Consider the following 20,281-nt stretch of genomic DNA (forward strand, 5'->3'; position numbering starts at 1 on the left):
GGGCATCACCTTCTCTGGAAAGCCTGCTTTGGTAACCACCTCTGCTTCTGCCTCAGAGCTAATCACTTTCTCCTCTGTGCATTGTACATGACTCTATTGTTGTACTTATCGTGCTGTATTAGAATTTCTTTATAGACATTTTTTTCTCCTCCTAATTAGCATGCATCCTAAGAACAGGAGCTATTTGTAATGCATATTTGCATCTCCAGCATTAACCACCAGCGCCTCAACAAATGTTTTTTGAATAAAGGAAAGAATGAGAAAATGATTGAGAAGAAGATAAAATAACCTGTTATATACCAGGCACTGTGTTAAATGTTTTACATGGACTATCTCATTTAATCCTCACAACTGGAAGACAGGAGGAGAAGGACCTTGGGGGAGATGAAGGTCCCTTCCCAAGGTCATGCAGCTAATAAACGGAGCCCAGGTTTGTCTGAATGCTGTTTCACTGCATTAGTAGAGGGAGAGAGCTCAATAGAGACAGACTCTAGCTAAATTAAAGCAACCATTTTTAGCTTTTAAAATTTTATTTTTAGGATTGGAGCTATCCAATGTGGAAATGAACTTCCTCTGCAGTTCCTATGTCAACAGAATATAGGAACAGCTGACTTACAGGAGGTAAGTTCCAGGGAGCTGATAACGTGTAACTTTCAAAAGGTTAAAAACTGTCCTTTTAATACCAATACAAAAAGAACGTATGTCAAAGATTTTATTCCAGTCATCAATTAATGAGGGAACCAGTAAGATGTTAGAACTGGCTCAAAGGAGGCCAGTAAGGCCAGGAGAGGAGAAGTGTTTAAGAAGTATTTAAGAAACTAGGCATTTATAAGAAATGCTAGTAGAAGATTGCTGGGTTAGATCCAAAATGGAGTAATGGCCAAGAGGCCCATAATGTAATTTTTGGCATTATCATTTTCAGTGGATAGAAATTATCTGCATCTCTAGTAGACAAAATCAACAATAGTTACCTTTATTAAATCTGGGATTTTAAATCAATAGTAAATTGTGAGTTGAACAAAATACTATCCACTAGATATTCCTTGGGTCCCCTTCACCCTACTATGGCATTGGAAGGTTGCACCATACATCCTTTAGCCTTATTTCCAGGTTTTGAATACTTCTTCTGACAGAGCTGTACTGCTCACCTCAGCCCCAGGGACTTCCCTAGGACAGGCTGCTTCAGAGCCTGGCTGAAGAGAAGGCTCAGTGTGCAGAAATAATCCAGTGTCTTTTCTTATCACAAGGCAGGAATCTGCCCTCCCATCTCCATGGGGAGCTAAAGGGAAGGAGAGGAGGCCTCAGCCAGAGGGCTCCATGCACTACCGGCTGGGGTTCCAGCATCTAATGCTGCAACTCTGCCGGTGGGAGACCAGCCTTATTGCCTTGCCAGTTTTCTGTCTTTAACTTTTACTCTGACAATTTTCAAACATAAAAAAAAAAGTAGGAACTTTGATCTGTTCCCCAGTCCCCTCACTTTTTGGCTAGAATGTACTGGCAAATCCCAAACATCATGTCATTTCACTCCTAAATTACTTTAGTCTGTACCCCCTCCATAAAGAGAGAGACAGAGAAAAAAAAAAACGTTTTCTTATGTAACAATGTCATTATCACATTTAATAAAATCATCAATAATTCAAGTCATCTAATTCATAGTCAATAGTCTTAAAAATGTGTTTTTATAGCCCTTCTAATATTTATTGCACACATAATTGAGACCAGGTTTTGTGCTAGGTGCTGGGCCCATGGTAAGGAATGGTATGGACAATACCCCTGCCCTGGTGGGGCTTACATTCTTGTGGCTCATAGCTATGAAGGCCAGTCCTTCCCATAACCTGACGGACAGGGCCATCTTGGAGCTGGGTTTGGCTCAGTGAAGCTGCTGGGGTCTGGGATGACTCCCATGGTGGCTGAGTACTCCAAAGTCTACTAAAACACTCATTGCTGCATAAGTTTAGATGGTAGGTATCTTTTACTGGCTTGGATTCCAGCCCTTATCAGGTGGTGGAGTAGGTGGTGGTGGAGGCCACAGGCTGAGGACAACAGCGTTCCTTGAGGAAGAGGTAGGGCCTGGGAGTGTTGCCAGGTTCTGGGGTGCAGGAGAGGCTCAGTTTCCTCAAGAGAATGTTTTTCCAGGTTCTTGGTCCCTCACTCACCCAAGAATAGGGGAGGGGACCACACTGGGTGTGGTACACTCACAAGTAAATATCAGACCCCAAAGAATTTTTGCAGTAAGTGATTTATTTAGGCAGAGAAAGAGGAAAAGGAGAAAGAAAAAGATAAGAGAGAGAAAGCTTCCACAAGATTGTGGAAGGGGACCCAAATATGGAATCCACCCAGATACGGGGACAGGGACTTTTAACCTGGGAGGAATTTCCTCTCTCCAAGCGCTTTGACCTATGAAAGGAGTTCCTTTAAACTTCCACTGGAGGGATTGATCTTTGATTCTTCCATGTGCATGCGATAATTTAAACAAATACCTCTAATCCCTGGATGGAAAGGTTGGGGCATGGCACTGGGAAGATTCTTGCCCTTGAAATTATGCCCCCTTGTGGACCAAGGAAGAGAATACATTCCTTCACTAGGATAGTGCCCCCTTGCTTTGGGAAGGCCAGGAGAGAAGGGTCCACCAGAAGAGGAACAGAACCTGAGGGGACACACATAGAGTGTGCAGCGGGGCAAAGGGCTGAACAATATGGCATGAATGGGATCAACTATTCCATTCACACCATAAACCAACTATGGTTTAACAGTTTCTGGCCCATGGTATAGGCCCTTACATTTTTCTCTTGTAAGTCTCATCTTGACATGTTGGGTTTAGTGGTCCAACCTATGAAAATCACTCTGAATTTTGATCCTGTCTGGCCGCAGCTTCCAGTTTCCTGATTTCTGTGTGATAATTATGGCTTCTGTGTTCTCATTCAAGCTGGCAATGAAAATGTTGAAGAGGACAGATCAGAGGATAGAGCCTTGTGTCACTGCTTGGAGAGATTTCTCTGGTTGATGGCAAATGCTTAATCCTAACATTACAGATGGACATCTATAAGTTTTATCTGGCCCACAGTTGTGTGTGTGTGTGTGTGTGTGTGTGTGTGTGTGTGTGTGTTTTGTCACATACTGTTTGTTTTTTCATTGAAATGTGCATGTGTACAGCACTTTTAATTGGCAAATCCAGATTTCTACCTTCTTTGGGTCTCTGGCTCCAATTTGCAGGCCCCTTGTGGCCACAATAGGCTACACCTGGAGCTGATGGCTGCTCCTGGAAGGCTGACCCTACCCCTTTCTGTTGGCCAGAGAACTCACCACCACTCATATATAGGCATTTGAGTCCCCTTCATATAACCCGCTTTGCTCTATTAAATGATGCTTTTTGGTTATGATTGATATATCAACTGCGGACCTGTCTCACTTGATCCTTCTCCAGCCTTCATCTCACCTGCCACTCTGTAGGGCCTTGTGAGATTCCTTATCAGGGTCTTCTGGAAGCTCAGATACATGCTCTCTACTTGATTTTCCTGCCTGCACATGTAATAACCCATGAAGAAAGGGAAAATCTTGAGTTGATATGGCCCATTCTTGGTTAACCTCTACTTGTTCCTGTAGCCACTGCCTCATTTTTAAGTGTTAGGAATTGACTCCAAGTAGAAATAGATGGTGAGCTGAAGCTTGGGATTTGAGGTTGCAACAAACTACCCTCTCCAAGGAGGAACATACCATGGAAAAAAGTCAAGGATTTCAGATTTTTAAAAATAAACACAAAACAACCCAGCATTTGAGTTTGGTCCAGGCACTTGTGAGTGTCTTTGGGCAAAGACTTTATCTCCAAGAGTTTCGGTTTCATCCACAAGTGAGAGCTGATTTGTTAAGTGAGGCTTCAAGCTTCTCAGTTGTAAAGAGAGAGGGCTGGAGTGTGGCAGAGACCCTGGTGATAAAACTAGACTACCTGGAAGTCTCTGACCTGGACCATCTGGTTTGCAGAATTTCCTAATCACCGGTATTAAATAATGACATCTATGCCTCCACAGAATCTAAGAACCAGAAGTTAACTCTGACCTCATCCCTAAATCTCTCAGTGAACAGGTAGGAAAACTGAGGCCCAGCACAGGAGGAAAAGAGATTTCTGAAGGATCAAAGTATAAACTGGGGGCAGAATGGAGATTTTTAACCCAGACCTACTGACCTATAGTTGCAGATTCTGTACCCTATGCCAGCGTATTTCCCATGTGATGAAGACATACATTGATAGTCACTACTAGAATGCAGCTACACACACACATATATGGTGTATTTGGATAAAAACATATTTGTAACAAAATAATCTAAAACGATACTTATTTTTCCATGTGTTAAACTCTGTATATTCTGTTCTAGTCTAGTCTAGTCTGTCTGTTCCATCCCATCCCTTCCCATCCCATCCCATGCCATTCTAATCTAGTTTGTTTGGAGATAAAAGTTCTGCTTACCACTTGAATTTGTTTTCACTTTTGTCAGTGTAAAGTAGGGTTGTCCGAATCCTGGGTGCCACCTGCTTTTGTAAATAGCTTTATTAGCACACAGCCATGCTGTTCATTTATATATTGTCTGTGTGATATAGTTTGGTTATGTCCCTACCCAAATCTCAACTTGAATTGTATCTCCCAGAATTCCCACGGGTTATGGGAGGGACCCAGTGGGAGGTAATTGAATTGTGGGGGCTGGTCTTTCCTGTGCTATTCTCCTGATAGTAAATAAATCTCATGAGATCTGGTGGGCTTATCAGGGGTTTCTGCTTTTGCTTCTTTCTCATTTTCTCTTGCTGCTGCCATGTAGAAAGTGCCTTTTGCCTCCCATCATAATTCTGAGGCATCCCCAGCCATGTGGAACTCTAAGTCCTATTAAACTCTTTTTTTTCCCCCAGTCTTGGGTATGTCTTTAACAGCAGCATGAAAACAGACTAATATACCATGGTTGCTTTAGGACAGCAGAGTTGAATCATTGCAAGAGAGATGGTTGGTTCTACAAAGCCAAAAACTGATATCTAGCCATTTACAGAAAGAGTTCATAGACCCTATGTAGTATAAAGGTCTCTGGCCCCTAAGTCCACATTTGCCTTCAGAGTTTTTAGCCAGAGGGGAGGGGTCAGAGCCAGAAACCCTGGGATTCTAGGCACTCTTTGCTGTCCTGTCATACCCTAGAGGCTTTCTGAGTGCTCTTGGCTTCTGCAGCTCCAGTTTTGGGCTCATGGACCACTGGGCAAGGGCCCCAAAATGTGGCTTCTCAATTAGTTCCATGGGGTGGGTGGAGGGTGGAAGGGACAGGACTACACCTAGGTTCCAGGTCCAAACCTTGCAGCTGAGGCCCACAGAGAAGGCTATTCACAAGTCACTGATTGGCAGTTCTTGCTTTAGGCTCTCCTGCCACAACAGTTCTCAGTGAAAATGCTATGGTTTTCACTTCCATTAGCTCACACTTTGACAGGTCCTGGGTTGTTACCAAGTCTTTGAACAGCCAAATCTCCTGGCCTGCTGTCTTATTAATGCAGAATGGGAATGGGAGCTGCCATCTTGTATGCAATGCAGAGACCCGGAGTCTGTTCTGGGCACCATGGAGATGCGATGACGATTTTCTCAAATGGAACATGACAAGTAGTGCCTCAGGAACTGGGGTTAAAATTGGTTAGTAAGAATATCAGGACAGATTTCCTGTTGTTGTTAATTAGGAACAAATGTTCATATGCCCCTGGTTTCACTCCTAGTGGTATTGAAACTGTTTTTGTGAGGTGACACAGTTGGTTCTGTATATGAGGATCACATGTCTGTGCTGGATTTCTCATGGAAACAGATTAATCTTAGTCCTGCCCTGCATATCTCATGCAAATAGATTATAGAGTTCACTGGCTTGTATATTTTTTGCATACATCTATGTGCATGCATTTATCTATACAAAGTTTAAGTCATGGATACAGGCCCATGTAAGTAATGACTACAGAAAGGAAATACATTTAGCCAATAATGAAGTATGCTTCTGTCACACTGTTCAGGCTTGCTACTTGCTTATTTTTAATAATGATGATGATGATGAGGAAAGAAAAATCACTCAGAGCAGTCTGAACTTTGTGAGGCATGAAAAATTTATCAGGCCCAGAGAGACATGAGTATGGGCACTTCAGTCACACCTCACCTCCCTACAACTATGCCTGAGGGCAATTGTTTAACAGCATTTTCTTCCTGCTTTACCCATTATCTTCATGTTTTTGGAATTTGTGGTACAAACAACAATGTATAGCCAATCAATAGCTAGTGTTATTTTAATATAAATTCTTGGTAAACAACTTGGGAACTGCCTTTTCTTTTTCTTTAAAAACCCTTTTCTTTTTCTTTTAAAACACTTGTAGCTTCTGCTAATGGGAGCTTATATTCAGGGCTACTTGTAGAACTGCATTTGCAAAAATTATAACAGTCAGAGAAATCTAACCTAAGTCCATCTTGTCTCTAACCTCACAAGGTAACTGCCTTTGTTAATTTTAAAACAAAGATGATAACAATCCGTTCCTGAAACAAATTCCCTTCTTGCTTAGGGACCAAAACTGCTGTTGTAAGACTAATGAAAGGCCACAAGATAGCATTATAGAAGAGGCTTGAATTCTGCTAGGATGTAGAGACAGTTAAATGATGACCAGCCATTGTTCCCTAGCTTGCCTTTCTATTCTCATTTGCTTCTCCGGAGGTTGCAAGATTTATAACTTCTCCAATTTTTCCTATAGATACATTCCCTATTGTCAAAACCCAAGATTGGTTGTTGAGATATTTTTCAGACTTTTGCATTCTGGTGACCAACTGACTCCATTTGGATCCATGACTCATACAAAAGATCAGATTCCCAACCCAGAAACCCCTAACCCAGAAAATGAGTCAGTGTATGAGAACCATTTTGGACACTCCTATGATTTCATTACTAGCCAGTCAACAGTACCCATTCCCTAGCCCCCTGCCTGCCAAACTATCCTTAAAAACCCTAGCCTCTAAGCTTTCAGGGAGGCAGATTTAAAAAATGTCTCCCATCCTGCTGCTTGGCTGGCCCTGCAATAATTACACTCTTTCATTGCTGCAATACCAGCTGCTCTCAACTTTTCTGGGCAGTGGGCAAAATGCACCTGTTTGTCTATTACAATTTGATTCTATGCGCCCTGGTTGCAGTCCTCAAACTTGGCCCAAATAAACTCTCTACCTTTATTAAGTATGCCTCAAATCAAAATTTTTTTTCTTTAGGTCAACAGTGGCAATAATAGCAATAACCATTTATTTAGTGCCTCCTATGTGCTAGGTACTATGTTAGATGCTACATGTAAATTTATCTCATTTAATCTCCCCTTTGGCCACTTCTAAGTAGAAGGATTCATCTGCATTTGTCTCAGAGCAGTGAGCAGAGTAGTGTTGTTCATAATTACAAAGCCTCCAGCTTGCTGCTCTGGAGGTAGGTAACTGAGTATCCTGAGGAAGCTCTTCTGCTCTACACAATGAGATTCTTCAGTGCCTTGAGAGGGCTCAGCTGGGATTTGCTATTCCATGGACACCTACTTGACTTCACCACACAGTGGCTACAAGTCATGTTCCCACCCACTGCCATAATTTCTCACTGAGCTGTTGAGGGGCATAGGTAAGGCAATAGGGTAGTTTTCATATAGTCTGTTCAGGGACTCTAAGGTTTCTTTTTCTTTTCTTTTCTTTCTTTCTTTCTTTTTTTTTGACACAGCATCTCACTCTGCCACCCAGGCTGGAGTGCAGTGGTGCCATCTTGGCTCACTGAAACATCCGTCTCCCAGGTTCAAGTGATTATCCTGCCTCAGCCTCCGGAGTAGCTGGGACTACAGGCACCTGCCACCACACCTGGCCAAATTTTTGTATTTTTAGTAGAGATGAGGCTTCAAGGTTTCAACATGTTGGCCAGGTTGGTCTCAAATTCCTGGCTTCAAGTGATTCACCTGCCTTGGCCTCCCAAAGTGCTGAGATTATAGGTGTGAGCCACCGCACCCGGCCAGGGACTCTAAGGTTTAATAGGTGCTTCAGGATGGCTGTGAGGGTGGCACAGAGGCCTCTTAACCAGCTTCATCCAAAATTGTTCTATTGTTCTCTGTTTTATATGATGAGCTTCTCATAAGATGTCAACAGCAGACAAGTTTTGTTCTCCCTACACACACACACACACACACACACACACACACACACACGCTCACACACACACACCCTCTTTTGGAAATGCTGCATGTAAAGTGCTTGGAACATGTTAGAGATTTAATCAATGCATTTGACACATTTATTTTATTCCTACTGTTTGCCAAGGACTGTGTTAGCCACTGAGAACACAGTGGAAAACAACAAACATGGTCTCCATCCTTACCTAGTTTATATTTCAGTGGGAATATGTAATTCTAAAGTGCAATAAAGATTAGGAAGAAAAACATAAAGTTCTGACTGGGCACACAGCAGGGTAGTGTGTCCCAGATCAGCATTATCCCATAAAAATAGAACATGAGCCACAGATGTGGGGAACCACATCCATCATTTAAAAATTTCTGATAGCCACATGAGCAAAAGTTTTAAAAAGGTGAAATTAACTTTAATCTTCTGTTTACCTAATATATCTAAAATGTTATCATTTCAACATGTAATCAGTATTAAAAATTAGCAATCTGATATTGTATATTATTACTTTTTACTAAGCTTTCAAAAATCTAGGGTATATTTGACACTTACAGGGCATCTCAGTTGGACTGGCTACCTTTCCAGTGCTCAGTAGCTGTGTGGTAGTGGCTGTGGTATTTGATGATACATCTCCAGACTGAGGAGTTTGGAAAAGTCTCCCTAGGGAAGGGGCCTTTTGGCTGAGATCTAAAGTAAAGCTGAGTAGGATTTGAGGAGGTAAAGGGGGCATAGTGGAAGAGTGGTCCAGAGAGAGTGAACAGTATATATGTAAAGGTCAGGATACTTTTGAGGAACTAGAAGAGTCAGTGTGGCTGGATCTTAGTGAGTCAGGGCAGAGTATGCAAGATGAGGCACACACAGTGCCTTGAATACTAAGTTAAGAAACATGGCTTTTAAATCTTAAAAACAATGGGAAGCTGCTGAGAAATTTTTACAATCAAACAAATTAACATTCAATACATGGGAATGAAGATCACTCATGTTTAGGGGCCTCACAAAGACTGCCAACTTCTTTTCCCCAGGTAGGAGACCATGGCCTGCCTGCAGCCAAGAGCTGCCCTGATTGAGAGAGTAGCTGGGAGCAGGGCCAGCCTCTCTGCATGGGTCTGCCATATCCATCAAGAGCAGTTAACACATAGCCCACAGACGTGTGTCCTGAGACAGATACTCCCTGGATGAGGGGTTACTTTGCTTCTCTCCTCTATGGGAAGAGGCACAGCTGGGGTCTCAAAGGCATGTCCCCTTCCTTGCTGCAATGATGCCCCCAAGCGACCACCCCAGAACTGTCCTGGGTCTGCAGATGACAGGACAGTGTGCTCTGCTGTGAGGGGTCCAGCCCATGATGTCTCATCAAGACTTTCTCAGGTCACCACAAGGCTCAGGGTACCTCCTCCTTAGGAGTCCCACTTCTGATGTTTCTCTGGCCTCTTGCTTTCTGTTTGGGCATCTTCCTGCTCTATGCCATTGAGTCATTGGAGGAAGGTTTGGGAGGAAGGAAGGCCAGTAGAGGCCTTCCCAATGCTCAGACCTCTTCCTTTCTCTTTGCTCCCAAAAGTCTTCCTCAGAAAGTCCAACCTTAAATCTAGGGGAGCGGATGGGGGAGGGGTGCCACCTAAGGAAGGCCTTTAGCACAGGCTTCAAATGTCCAAAGGGAGGGGCAAGGCAGAACCAAGACCAAGGTGTGGAAGTTGTAGGCAGGTAGATTTGTTTTTATAAAGGAAAGTGCCATCCAATAATCAGAACTGTCAGATATGTAACTGGTTGCCAGGCAGTGAGGAGATGTAGACCAGATGAGCAGAACATCTGAGGAGACCTCAGAGATCCTCTGCAGCAGTGGCTCTAAAATTCCAGGCTTCAGGCTGGGGTTGATCAATGGCCAATTTCAACTGGACCCTGGTAACATAGAAAAAGTGTGAAAATTTTTCATAGCATTCATTTTCAATGCCGAGATTGTCTTCCCTATGATTTTTCATATTCAGGTACAACTTCTTGTGTGAAATGATGGTGCTAACAGATTATAACTTTTTTATTGCACCTTACTTGGTTGCCAATATTATAAAGTCTCACAGAGAGTATTTTTGAATTGTAATTGTCCATGAAATCTAAATGCTTGGGAATATTGATCTAATATAACTGTCCTGTTCCCCCCAAATCTAAACCATCAAAATCACTTTGAACCAGCAAAATCACCGCTCCACCAGCACTACACCCAAGAAAAGCCCCACACTTTTCACCACTTATGTGTTGGTCTTGAGTGTCAAAGCTCAGCGGCATGTCTTGCTAACCTGTGGGATGTTGGGGATGTTGTCTGAAAATTGCCAAGCTCCTATTTACAACTTGGGAAGGGCTTGGCCATTGACCATGCCAGAACATCAGCAACAAAGACCACTGGGGATTGATGGGCAACCAGCACTAGGTAGGCTTGATTGAGGACTAGCAAATGACCTGGCTGTGAGTCTGTTGCTGGTGGGGATAGTCGGTAGTCTATTGTCCAAGAGCCAAGGTGCTTGCCATACACAACAGACAACACTACTACTTGGTAGTGAGGTAGGATTACCCTAGTTATAGATTATTTGTGTAGTCATGCAGGGGGAGGGGCAATAGTATTTCCAGTGAACATTTCAGCTGCAGGAGGCTCCTAGAAAGGAACAGGATGTCTGGGAACCAAGAACAGTCATCGTGAGGGGTGGCAAGAAAGAGGCATCCCAAGTGGAGTGGGGTTCAGGACACAGAGTTCAGACCCAGGATAGAAATCAAGTGCTGGGCAGGGAAACTGGATAGAAGAGGCCTAGATACATGGACTGAGCCACCCCGTGGCAAGGAAGAGGGTTGGAAGCAGGAGCAGGTTGTGTTCAATTGGCATCTGGGAGTTGGAGGGTTGCTGCTTTGTCTATATGACCTTCTCGAGGCTCCCCAGTTGGTGAGGCTGAGATTGCTAATGTCTTCCTGCCCTGGTCATGTTGGTTGCAGAACTGAGCTGGGAAGAATGTGCAGGGAGAGGCCTCGGCACCTAGAGCTTTGAGGTGAGAGAAAGACCAGGGCTCATGCTATAGAAAAGCATTCTCTTCAGTACATTCCATGCAACACCAGCAGGCAAGGGAGTTTGGTCAATTCTGCATACTCTGTCCTCCTCTGGGAGACTTGTGGTATATGTGAATATGTTCAAGACTCTGAGGAGTTCTGTGGAATCCAGCATTTCCAACATGATTAGAGCCTGGGACCCTGTGTTAACCACAAGATTATTAACCTTCCTCAACACTAATGTTTGACAGAAGATCCTGTGGGAAATGCTGCTCAATTTGCTTTAGACTGAACCTTGAGGCCAGCCAAATCCCTTGTGCTTTGAGGCTTATGTGTGTGTGTGTTCATGTGCATGCACGTGCTTGACCAAGAGAGAGGGAGTCTTCAAATTGACTGTGGAAATTGCATGATTATACCACCACCGGCTGCCACCTGAACTGGTCATTTTAATGGGCTCTGACAAGAATACCAAATCTTCACTTTGATTTGGGTCCCTTAATTTCATTCTTTGCAGAGGGTCTGGTTGACTCACTTTGACAACAGAAATAAGAAAATTTTAACAGGACAGATGTCCTTGACAATGCCTTGACTTCTCCTTCTCCTGCCTAGTGTCAAAGCAATTGTATTTTGGTTTGTTTTTCCTTGGTATTTATGACCAGCAGATGCTCTATGATGTGTCCAAGGCAGCTGGCAAGTGCTGAGAGAGAGAGAGAGAGAGAGAGAGAGAGAGAGAGAGAGAGAGAGAGAGAGCTGCACATGGGAGGACTTTACTTATTACAACAGAACCCTGAAATTGGTCTCAAGAAAGAATATTAAACTTGCAAGGATGCCTGACCTCCAGGTGTGGCCTTGTTGCCTTGAACCTCACCTTCTTGGAGGAAGAAGCATCATCTAGTGGCCCAGAGTCTTTATAGGCAGGAGCTTGACTGTCTGAGTTTGAATTTTGGCTCCACCACTTACCAGCTGTTTGACCGTGGGCAAGTTGTTTAACCACTCTCAGTCCTAGTTCTCTAATCTTCAGTAACATTTATCTCACAGCATAATAGTGAATATTAAATATGTGTAAAGTTCTTAGAGCATAGATAATGGTGCAGTAAATGCTAGTTAATATCATTGCATTAGTTTGTTTTCACACTGCTGTAAAGATACTACCCAAGACTGGGTAATTTATAAAACAAAGATGTTTAATTGACTCACAGTTGTGCATGGCTGAAGAGGCCTCAGGAAACTTACAATCATGACAGAAGGGAAAACAGGCTCGTCTTACATGGCAGCAGGTAAGACAGCATGTGTATGTGTCAGTCAGTACAGGAGAAACTCATTTATAAAACATCAGATCTTGTGAGAACTCACTTTTACGAGAACAGCATGGGGAAACCACTCCCATAATCCAATCAGTTCCCACCAGGTCTCTCCCTAAATATCTGGGGATCACAATTCAAGATGAGATTTGGATTGTGATCCAATGCCTAACCCTATCAATCATTATTATTGAAAGTTTCCAGCTGGGCACACTGATTCATACATATTATACCAGCACTTTGGGAGGCAGAGGTGGGTGGATCACCTGAGGTTGGAAGTTTGAGACCAACCTGACCAACATGGAGAAACCCTCTCTCTAATAAAAATACAAAATTAGCCAGGCATGGTGGTGGGCACCTGGAATCCCAGCTACTCAGGAGGCTGAGGCAGGAGAATCTCTTGAACCCAGGAGGTAGAGGTCACAGTGAGCCTAGATCATGCCATTGCATTCCAGCCTGGGCAACAAGAGCAAAACTCCATCTCAAAAAAAAAAAAAAAAAAAAAAAAAAAAAAAAAGAAAAAGAAAAAAGAAAAAAGAAAGAAAGTTTCCTGCATTCTTTCACCTAGTACTTCCTAACCCTTTCCTTTGGTTTGGCATTCAGAAGTGGAGAGCTATTTCCCTTTTAATGCTTGGCTCAGGTGTAGATATAAACTCTACCTTTCCTTTCAGAGAGTCTTGCCTAAGAAAGGGCAATAGGGAAATAAACACTAAGAATGCAAGAAGCATCACCACAATCCAAGGCACACAACACAACATTTACCCTCCTCCTTAAGATTTAATGTGAGGAATAAATAAGATAGTGTATGCATAGTACTTAGCACAGTACATTTGCATAATAAAGTTTCATTAAATTTTATCTATCAATATGCTCCCACTGTCACCAGTGGTATTAGAATTGGGTGAGAAACTTATAGGCTGTTACATGGGTTTCCTAATTTAACTCTCCTGTAATAAAGCATTCTGATGGAAGATCAGGGCTTAGGGTATAGTCAACACCCATCTTCTCACTAGGACCTTGTATTAGTCCATTTTCATGTTGCTGATAAAGACATACACAAGACTTGGCAATTTAAAAAAGAAAGAGGTTTATTGAACTTACAGTTCCACATGGCTGAGGGAGCCTCACAATCATGGTGGAAGGTGAAAGGCACATCTCACATGGCGGCAGACAAGAGAAGGGAGTTTGTGGAGAGAAACTCCCCTTTTTAAAACCATCAAATCTCATGAAACTTATTCTCTAGCACAAGAATAGCATAGGAAAGACCAGCCCCCATGATTCAATTACCTCCCACCAGGTTCCTCCCAGGACAGGTGGGAATTGTGGAAGTTACAATTCAAGATGAGATTTGGGTAGGGACACAGCCAAACTATATCACACCTGTTTGTTTTGTTTTTTTTTTTTTTTTAATATGTAAGGAGACTTTTGTCTTATAATTGAAAAAGTTGGAGAAGTTTAGCTGAGGTCAGGGCTTACAAGAAGAATGAAGACAAAGTCAAAGATAATATGACTTTTGTTTACTACCTAACCTTTTGGAGAGTATCTGAGTCCCTAAGGTTAGGAAGGTGAAGGTTGGAAGCTGAAAGAACTGACCAATTTTTAGGAGATAATTTGGTGAGCTGTGGACATAAGTCGAACTGCTTTGGATTCTTGGGGGAAAGGCAAATATATTTTTGTCATGTTCCATTCTCTCTAGTCTGTATGGAACCCAGCACTGTTCTGGCTCTCAGGAGTACTGAGAAAAATGACACCCTGGCCTGGTTAACTCAAGTTTCACAAAGTGCACCCTCAACATAAACAGAAACAAGGCTCTTCTAAGCAGCTTTTCAGACTGTAGCTCAATCAGGGGAAGCAGAGCAGGAAATGAAGAGTATGGTGGACACTGCATGGTAAAACAGTAGGGGATATGTTTACAGATCCACATGAGTCTGAGTTCTCCTACAAGTGCCAGGGGACACCTGGAGGGCAGAATCTCTAGCAGAGGTGGCATATCCACAGCATTCTTGCTGCCAGTCTTATTCCCCTCTATTCAGTGCCAGGGCAGACGTCACTGATCTATCACTGCCCTCTTTCTGATGAGCTCAGATGCAGCCTCAGAATTCTCAGCTTAGTGTTCCAGGCAACCCCAACCAATTTATCAAAGCTGATGGAGAAGAAAAAAGGTTACGTAGTCTTCAAGCTATCATATAAAATCAGTGCTTTCAGACAGAGCCTTCAAGACCCTTCATGACCAGGGTCCTGTCTGATAGCTAAGCTGAAGCCTGTCTGAATACTCTGTGACACTGTCCCACTTTATTCCTGCTTCTTCCTCCACCCAGAAACACTATTTGCCATCTTTTCAACTTATATATGTATGGAAATTTAAATTTCCCCCCTGAAGTTTTGATAATTTTACTTTATAAAACATGCTCATAATAGATAAACCAGAAAAAAGGCATACAAGTTTTATGTGCACACTTGTGTGTGAGAGTCATACTAAATATAAAAACTCAAAGAAATGGCCAAATGGTTGATGCTTTTATACATACTATCTTGAGATTACAGAAATAATTGGGGATTAGAGCATGGCAAAAGATATTAGCAGAGAGAAAGAAGAGAAGGCCTGGCTAGCAAAAGTGGTCTTGTTATGCAGATGAAACCTCACAGGTAGTAGCCCTCAGAAGGAATGGTGGTAGCCAGTGGTAGATGGTTCTGTTAGAGCTTTAAAGGTGTCAGAGTCTTAGTTAATCTTTTCTACATTCAGATAAGGAAGAGTTTCAGAGAAAGCTTATTTGCATCTGTTGTTTACTTTATTTGCTTTAAAGATGCAAATCTCCCCCACAAAAGGCAACTCTTTAGTTATTCTTGTGTTTGTAACCCTTCTGAATAAGCCATATTGAAATATGTCAAAGAAGTATATTTTGAGATAAAATATTTTAGTTCCTTCCATTTAGTACCTCCTTTGAAACTTTACTTTCAGAAGGTTTCACATATTAAAAGCCAAGTTGATAGTTTTGAAGAAATTTGGGTTAGAAGTTTTGAGATAAGAGAGGCAAAGGGGAAGAAAAAATAGAGACTGGGATAAGCAGAGAAGACCAAATTTATGTATATCATCTCATATCTTCTTAAATCTGTCCTGAGAACAGGTCAGCTCAGTTGAACAGTTGCATCATATTTTAGAATGAGGCATTGCAGATGGGCTTTCAGAGCCAGGGTTCTACATCTGGTGCAGACAAGAAGATCTTTAATAAGAGGCATTTCTGTGGGAACAGGAGAAAAGCAAAGGTTAATGTCATTTAAACTAGTTTTCCTAGAGTCTCTGAAGCATTTCAGATTGCAGTGGCAACCTGACAGATTTTCCTGGATCGTGGTTCTAATTAGGTGATCCAGGAGCTTCCTGAGTAGTCCACACGTCAACAAGCATGAAGACCGTTTATATATAAGTTGCTGTAGCGGTTTATCTTAAACTTTACATCAAGTTGTATAGATTCAGTTAGCAAGGCTTCAAGAAAATCACAGTTTTAATTCCTAGAGATTTTAAGTCAGAAGGGTAGGAGAAAGTTGGAAATGTGGGTCTGGGACTTGTAGCAGGTAAGAATTCAGGAGTCAGTCAAAATTGTAGCCAAGTAACAAAAACTCAAAAACAGTGATCAGTCTTACAGCATAATAACATGGGTACTTTAGTTTTCTCCTGAAACATAGCTTTTCTCTCTCCATTTCTACCAACATGAATTATAGTAAAACCAATTTATTTGCAAAATAAGTTTTAGGTCTATTATATTTGGCCTGATTATATGGATAAAGTGCAGCAAGAATAGTGTTTGGCCATATAGGCTCTTTTGAGTTGGCTTTGCTAGAACATTCTTGTAGGAAAATTTGGATTAGACATTTAAAAATTTCTGGAGGCTTAGGAGCCAAGACAAAGACTATCTGTAATACCTATATAAAGTGGTTATAGGCTCTTTTGAGTTGGCTTTGCTGGAACATTCTTGTAAGAAAATTTGGATTAGACATTTAAAAATTTCTGGAGGCTTAGAAGCCAAGACAAAGACTATCTGTAATACCTATATAAACTGGGCGAACTCTTTTCTTGAGGTCCCTAAAATAGCTTGAGGTTTCTGAGCCTGTGAGAAAGTGACATTCTTTGCTTACTAAAAGGTCAGGAACCCTGGAAAGAAACTGTGTAGACACAGCATCAGGTTAGTCTTCTCTAAGGGGCTTTTATCAGCTCTATAAAAGTTAACTTCAATTCCTCAAAGCAGACTGGTCATATATGAAAATATGATGTTACAATCAAAGACTTGGTAAAATAATCATTGTTTCCAATTGTGTCCTATTACCAAAAAAGCCAACAACAACTAAACAAAAAACCCAAAACACAGATTCTTATTGAACTCATGTAAATACCTATATTGCCATAAAATAAGACTACTCATGAATAGTTTCTGAATTCTTGAGAAATCAGGTAGAGAGAAAGGTAAATGCTTCAATTTTGCTCACAAAAGTACCCTTTACCCAATTGCTATAAAGCTATAGATATCTTAAAAGGAAAAAGATATTGACTCTGACAAACAACACATAAAAAACCAGAAATGTTTCAAACAAAAAACTCATAAAATTATTTTAGTCCTCCATCAGTTTAGTCTCATGTAACAATTTTATAGCTAGCTTTATTTACCAAAGATTACAAAAGTCACACGAACTTGAAAAGCATTTGGGCTTATTTATGCAATTCATGAGTACTAATTTGTTTCCAAGTCACTTTAGTACCATGTAGGTAATATATAAAAACAGGCATGAACACATGTATATTTCAAATGATAGGCAAAAATGTTTGTATAGCTTTGATTGAAAAATTTTAGTCATAAGACAGATAAAACTCATGAGTTTAAAAGGACAGTTGGATTAAACTGTGAATCTGTAAATGAAACAGGTTAAAGTTTATGTGTCCCACAGGGCCAAAGCCTTTACTGAGTTTTAGAGAAAACAGGGTGGCAAATTTACACTTCAAAGTTTGGAGAGCATAAGCTATCTAATGAAGAAGTTTGGTTATGTTAGAGGAAGATAAATAGATACTAAGGTAATACAGCATTGTAGGAATTCACCACAGTATTTTATATGCAGGCCAATTTCATTTCGATAGGTAGCTTCTAATTCAGTCTGTTTTCCAGATAGAACACTGAGCTCAGGGTGGAGCCCATTAACAAATACTGCCAACACAGCATTTGCAGTTTCCAGGGTCTAATGCTTATATATGTGAAAAACAGACAAATTTCCACAAAAGTCAGCTTTTTGGCTATTCTGTGTTTCCAGCCTTTCTGAATAATCCATCTTGAGATATGTCAAAGACATTTTGGGGTATATATTTTATATTTTGGGGTAAAACATTTTAGCTTCCTTCAATAGCCTAAGTGTCCTTCAATATCCCTCCTCTGTGATGGTTGTCTGGTTCATCCCAGGTACTTCCAATACCTTAGAAGCTCTAAGATACTCCTTCTCCACTGCAGGCAGATTAATGCCTTAGAGTCACTGAAACAGTGGAGCTGTTGTAGCTCATTGTTATAAACAGAACGTGCATCTTCAAATTCAGAGTTGAAGCCCTAACCCACCCTGTGACTGTACTGGAGACAGCGCCTTTAAGGAGGTGATTAAAGTTAAATGAGGTCATGGGGTGGGGCCTTTATGTAACAGAACTGATGTCTTTATGGAAGAGGAAGAGACACCTGAGATCTGTCTCTCTTTTTGCCATGTGAGGACACAGCAAGAAGATAGCCATCAGTGACCCAGGAAGAGAGCCCTCATCAGAAACTAAATCCCACTGGAACTTTGATCTTGGATGAACTTTTCAGCCTCCAGAACTATGAGGAAATCAATTTCTGTCGTTTGAGCTACTCAGTCTATGATATTTTGTTATGGCAGCTGAGGTGGCTAGATACTCATGTTCACTGTGGAAGCTAATATGCACAGCCCTGTGGTCTGCACTGGGAATACACAAAGAGGAAAGGCACAGCCCCTGACTTAAAAGACCTCGTTGCCTTTACTAAGAGCAGCAGGTAGACACAGACATACCACCAGAGATTTAGGGATACTTGGAATCATGCTTTGGGAAAGGAAAACACAGTGTGCCATGGGGCACTGTAGTGTAAGATGGTGGTTAGGGCATCGGGCTTTGGTGTCATGCAGATCTCAGTTTGAATCCTGTGTTTGCAATATAACCTCAGAAAAGTTACTTATTGTCTTTGAATCTCAGTTTCTCCACTGTAAAATGGGGGTAATAATAATAACTTTTCTTCAGAGGGTTATTATGAAGATTAAATGAGGTTAAGCAGCTAAGGTACTTAGCATAGACACATGGAAAGTACTGATAGTTATTTCAGAATATTATTGTCAAAAGCATATGGAAAGGGTACCAAGGCATATTGCTAGAAGGATGATAAAAAAAAATCTGCGGAGATTAAAGTAGAATTGAGTTTTATAGGAAAAGTAACAGTTAACCAGAAGACATTCTTGGTAGAAGAAACAATTTGTAATTATTGGGGATAGGGAATAACATGCTACACTTGAGGGACTTCCAATAAGTTGGTAGGACCTGATAAACTCCAAGTAAGTGCAAGAGCTATAGGAGGAGGGTATAGGGAGGAACAGTGGGTGACGGGCAAGAAAAGTAGTCAGGAGCTAGGGAGACAGAGTTTAAACCTTATTCTGGAGATTGGTAGGCAGCCATTGAAGGACCTTGAACGTGGCTTGAAATCGTTAGATTTAGACAGGAGGAGGGTCACCATTTTCACTGAGGAGAGAAGGAAGAATAAAAAGAGAAATGCAGATGCAGGAAAGTTTGAAGATGACAAGAAATGAATGTGGTCTGGATGGCTTGGAGTTCTCTGTGGGATAAGAAGAGAGGTCCTTTAATGAGACTGAGGTAGGAGGCAGGATTTGACTCCAGAGGTGGGGCTCATACACTGAACCAGATTGAAGACTAGCTAAAACAGGGACAGGATGGAAGCAGCTTTCAATCAGACATGCCCACCAGTATGCCATGTCTATTAACTGTTGCCATAGCAACACCAGGGTGTTACCACCCCTTTCCATGGCAATGGCCCAATTACCCAAAAGTTAATACCTTTTCTCTAAAAATTTTTGCATAAACTGCCCCTTAATCTAGATACAATTAAAAGTGGGTATAAATACAACTGTAAAACTGCCCTGAGCTGTTACTCTCTGCCTACAGGGTAGCTATGCTCTACAGGAGCAGTCACAGAGCTATAATACCACTGGAGCTGTAATGCTGTCTGTTCAACAGAGCTATTTTCTTCTGCCTCTGGCAGAAGAAATAATTCTGCCCTTGAATTCTTTCCCGGGCAAAGCCAAGAACACTCAGAAGCTAAGCTCCACTTTGGGGCTTTTCTTCCCTTTTCTTTCCTCTTCAAGATGAGGACTTGAAATAAGGCATGGTAGTTTGGAATAGTGGCTACAATTGAAAGTGCCTTTGTAAAATTCTTATAGCAGTGAGAAAATTATGACAGTGAAAGAGATCTGACCTAATTGACTCCATCTTGCCTTTAACTTCCAAGCTGCCCTTGGTCATTTTTGGATGTAGGCTGAACTAACTTTGGGAGAAATTTAGTTTACAGTTTAACTTTGAAACAAAGATGATATCAGCCTCTCCCTGAAATAAACTCCTCCTTTCCTCCTGGGGAGGAAGACTGCTTTTGTAAAACTAACAAATTAGCCACAATATTAGAAATTATAGTTTAACAGCCATGCAACCAGAGGCTACAAGATTCTTAACTTTCCCAATTG

At 41.6% G+C, this 20,281-nt stretch overlaps 1 long non-coding RNA gene across 2 annotated transcripts in view; it reads left to right on the plus strand.

Annotated features, from left to right (window-relative positions):
• Positions 1-20,281, plus strand: part of LOC104652192 (uncharacterized) — a 389,537-nt gene that overhangs the window by 212,261 nt on the left and 156,995 nt on the right. The window contains exon 5 of one of the 2 annotated variants that reach the window (XR_012518094.1): positions 540-621. The exons of the other annotated variant lie outside the window; for it this stretch is intronic. This is a non-coding gene — a long non-coding RNA (uncharacterized LOC104652192). The remainder of the gene's footprint in view (positions 1-539; positions 622-20,281) is intronic. 2 annotated transcript variants of the gene reach the window in all.

This window comes from Saimiri boliviensis, chromosome 6 (assembly GCF_048565385.1).
Source record: "Saimiri boliviensis isolate mSaiBol1 chromosome 6, mSaiBol1.pri, whole genome shotgun sequence".
NCBI classification, from domain to species: domain Eukaryota; kingdom Metazoa; phylum Chordata; class Mammalia; order Primates; family Cebidae; genus Saimiri; species Saimiri boliviensis.